Below are 4,451 nucleotides of genomic sequence, written 5' to 3' on the forward strand. Positions count from 1 at the left end.
ATTCATTTAAGGAGTGTGGAACTGGACCTGTTCTACTTGTAAAGTGTAACTTTTGTTATTTGGTGCTTTACAGGGTGATGACTTTACTTCATTGCAGCTTTGACCTGAGCAGGTGTTCATCCTCATCTCAGTAACAGGGGACACTTTATCACAGCAGTGGACAAACATCAGCATTCATCACCCAGCAGCTCTTCTGATCAACAGAACAAGTTAAAGTATAATGGAGAATGAGGGCATCGATCCCTCTACCTCTCACATGCTAAGCGAGCGCTCTACCATTTGAGCTAATTCCCCTGTTAAGGAGCACAGCAGATGATGCACGTTGACCTTCATGCATGGTTGAATGAGCATCACCAGTTGAAGCTTCTCTGGTTGACCAATGTAATGGAGACCAAGGGTTCCATGACATAAATGATGAATTGAAGGTAGCATTTGTCTTGGTATTAACAGTTTATGTAAATTAGAGGCACACACACATGTTAATGGTAAGGTTTATTGAATCAGCAAATATGTGAAACATTTGCTATGCCATGTGTTCCAGGGAGGGACCTGGGAAGCACAGGGGGACCGGCCATCCTGCCTGTGGAAAATGAAGACCCCAGTGTCAGTCAGTGGGAATCACTGTGCAAGGCCTGGTATTTAGTGTTGATCGAGTTTGTCTTATGTAAATGTGGCAGTTTCAGTCGTCACGTCAGTCCTCACCTCTTCCTGGTGGTTTCCTTAAAGGGGGTGGAGCCAAAAGGGGAGAGTGGCCCAAGGAAGCTCCTTTAGAGCTGTAGGTGCAAACCTTTGCTCCCAGATGGGAGAGGGGGTACAATCACAGGCGAGGTTCATTGAATGATTATGTGGATGTATGATTGAGTTGGTGTAGTAGTCTGGAATCATGTATATATTTAGTCAGGTTAAGTTGTTGCTGGTTTGATGTAAATATTGATTGTAGAGCATGGTTGTGGTCTCACCTCCACTCTATGGGCCATCCATCGTCATCTTCCTCTTATTCCTTACTAGTAAGGGTCAGGGGGGGGGGGGGGGGCTGGAGCCTATCCCAGCATCTACGGGCGAGAGGCGGGGTTCACCCTGGACAGGTCACCAGTCCATCGCAGGTCCAACACACAGACGAACAACCATTCACGCTCACGCCTACGGTCAATTTAGAGTATCAATCAGCCTCGTCCCCTAATGTCCATGTCTTTGGACAGTGGGAGGAAGCCGGAGTACCTGGAGAGAACCCACGCAGGCCCGGGGAGAACATGCAAACTCCACACAGAAAGATCCCACGCCCGAGCCAGGACCCGAACCCAGAACCTTCTTGCTGTGAAGGCACAGTGCTGACCACTGCACCACCGTGCAGCCCCGCTCTAGGGGCTGGTCTGTCTAATTTCCTGCAGCCAGGAGGGAATTAAAGGCAGTCAGGGGTTTTTAATGTAAGTTGATGGTGTCTCATGCAATCTCTTTCAATACTCCAGTGGTGGTTTAAGTGAAGAAAAACATGGGTTAGTCAGTAGGACTCTGTGTGTGTGTGTGTGTGTGTGTGTGTGTGTGTGTTTCCATGCAGACTTTCCCTTGTGACAACCGATTTGATTTGGAAACCATCTCATCTAAATCTCCTCTCCAAAAACCCTCTTCTTCAACTTTGTACCCAAGTTGTCTCCTCATCAGGCACCACAGTATCCAGTAGGTTCAGTTAAAACAGTCATCAGTGATTAATGTTCATGTTCAATGATGAGGTTTTGATTTATTCTTCCAGAATCATCTGAACAAACCCTCCTCAACACAGTGAAGCCTTCATCTGACAGGAGGAGTTTCTTTTCCCAGTGATTCCACTGACAGTGAAAAGCTACGTTAATCAGACTGGTCTGATAGGATCAACTACTGGTTGCTCTGGAGTGCAAACAGCAACCTGTCAGGAAACATTAGTCAGATCAAAGCCAAGATTAAAGCAAGAGCCTCCAGATCAAAGACAGAATTGATGATGATGTCATCAGGGGGGCTTTGATAGTGTCTTTATTTGTACCTGGAATTCTATCTTTGATCTCAGGAGGACATGAAAGAAACACAACTGAGGAAAGTAGAGGAGAACATTCAGCTTCATTTGAAACACTCGAACTGTTGAACAGTAGAATTTGTTTGAAACAGTTTACAACACTGAGTGACAGGATTGAAGAGGGGAGATTTTGGTATTTTCAGTTTAATTCTAACTTAAAACTGGGCATGAACATTTTTAGTCGTTCACATTCTAACATACAGAGGAAGTCATGACATTCCCTTTTTTTTAACCTGTCCTGTTCAGGAAATGGAAATGGAAATTTAGCTGCTATGTTGAATCAGAAAAACCTTTTGAAGTCTACTTTTGCTTCGGTCAGAAAGTGGACTGTTGTTAACTCTCACAATGGTTGGTGATTGTGGAGGAAGAAAAAATCCTTATGAACCTCTTTTTAACAGACACGCATTTCTAAAGACACTGGTTCATTTTATTTTTCTTCTTTTAGCAGAGGATGGTTTCGATCCATCGACCTCTGGGTTATGGGCCCAGCACGCTTCCTCTGCGCCACTCTGCTCTACCATTGACGGAACAGTCCTTGTTTTATGAGAGCATTCTCTGTCTTTGTCTCTGCCCTGCTCTCCTGCTCTCTTTCCCCTCATTTAGTCCTTGACATGATCCATGCTCTACAGCTCTGCGGGTGGAATGAAGACCTGCGTCTGCTCTGCCCGTGCCGTCCTTCGTCTCAACCTAAATTGTTTGACCCACCTTTATAATGATCGGACTCGCTCCCGCTGAGCGCGCCAGGCGCTGCAGACAACACAACCAAACTGGCCCCGATCAGGATTTGACAGGCCGAACTCGCGCCGAAATCTTTACAAAAAATCCATTTTTGTCACCCACGTGAAGATGGGTGGGAACATGCCCTAAAAACACCAAGAATAATATTCACCACCTTCTGAACGGGTCCTGGCCCGTCTCCTGCATCAGGGGCCGCCTCAGTCGCCCATCAGCTGTTCAACAGCTGTTCGCCGCAACACTCAATCAGTAAAGACATAGAAGCTCAAACTGCTGTTGCGGAAGCCATGATCGTATAGTGGTCAGTACTCTGTGTTGTGGCCGCAGCAACCCCGCGTCGAATCCGCGTCACGGTAGCATGAGATAAATTTCTTTGTGTGTGTTGATGGACACAAGCCAAGCAGAAATTTCCCACGATGCAATAGGGCAGTGTTTGGTCAGTGTTGAGCAGGCGTCAGTCTGACAATGATGTCATATTATTGTGTCATCACTTGACCAGACCCAAAAGTAGACTCAGGTATCAGTTTCTTCTCAATGCTAATGTCTGCTAGCTTAGTCTGCTACTTTGATGGCTCTGCCTGCCCAAAGGTCCAGACCCCTGGATGTGGTGGTTCCTACCTGAACGTAGATTCTGTCAGCTCATGTTGTTAAATCAACTCACCAGGAACACCAGTAGATTTCAATGGACTGACAATGAGTCTCATTGAATGGTAAACATGTCAAATATGAAGTCATCACCTGAGGAGGTCTGCTGCTGGAATGAAGCTCCAGATATTCACAAGATATTCTAGATCTTAAAATAAAGCATTTTTATATTTGATTTATTGTTCATTAGCCTGCTTCACATTGTTTGATTTTATGTGTTGGATATAAATAGAACTTTGATCCACAACCTCCACAAACACTCTTGTCCAACTTTTGTGCCCAAATTTTCTCCTCCTGAGGCACCAAATCAAGTCAAATCATTTTTATTTGTTAGAACCAAATCACAACAAAAGTTCTCTCATGACTCTTTACTAGTAGAACAGGTCCAGCACCAAACTGCTTCAATGAATCTACACCCAACAATTCTCCATCAGCAGCACATCCTGCAACAGTGGTGATGAACACCTTCCTTTTAACAGGCAGGAACGTCGAGCAGATCCAGGATCAGTGGGGACAGCCTCCTGCTTTGACCGGTTGTATGTAAAGCTCCATCAGATTGGAACAACCTTTCCTCCTCACTTGGGTCTCTCTCTTCCTTTCTCATCTTCAAATCATCAAGCATTTTCAAACATCTGCTCTCGTTTCTGATGCACCTCCCCTTTTCTCTCCAGGATTCACTCTCTACTTGTTCTTGTTTGTTCTCTGTACTGTAAATATGTGGATATTTGTGTATGAATATTCATTGTGTACTTTAATGGTGCATGGAAGCAGTATTTATTGAGATGGGTGTTTAAATGTATGAGTATGTGAACACAGGCCCACTCTTATTCTGCAGTGGGATCTCTGATCATACTTTGTATAATATACTGGATGGTGGTGGTGGTGGTGGTGGTGGTGGTGGTGGTGGGGGGGGGCTTTGGGGAACATTGTTGGCCTGTACCTGGGTGTATGATGTGTGTGTCCTTGTGTTGAAAATATAATCTACTTTTATTATTGTTGTATTGTTGGTCGTTATTTGTCAGGACCC

The 4,451-nt window shown here is 45.0% G+C and overlaps 1 non-coding gene across 1 annotated transcript; it reads right to left on the reverse strand.

Moving 5' to 3' along the window:
• Window positions 1–2,486: 2,486 nt before the first annotated feature.
• On the reverse strand, window positions 2,487–2,558 carry trnam-cau (transfer RNA methionine (anticodon CAU)). The gene has a single exon. It is a non-coding gene; the product is annotated as a tRNA-Met (tRNA).
• Window positions 2,559–4,451: the final 1,893 nt, after the last annotated feature.

This window comes from Aulostomus chinensis, chromosome 1 (assembly GCF_037954235.1).
Source record: "Aulostomus chinensis isolate RoL2024-O1b breed Wild chromosome 1, RoL_Achi_v1.0, whole genome shotgun sequence".
NCBI classification, from domain to species: Eukaryota; Metazoa; Chordata; class Actinopteri; order Syngnathiformes; family Aulostomidae; genus Aulostomus; species Aulostomus chinensis.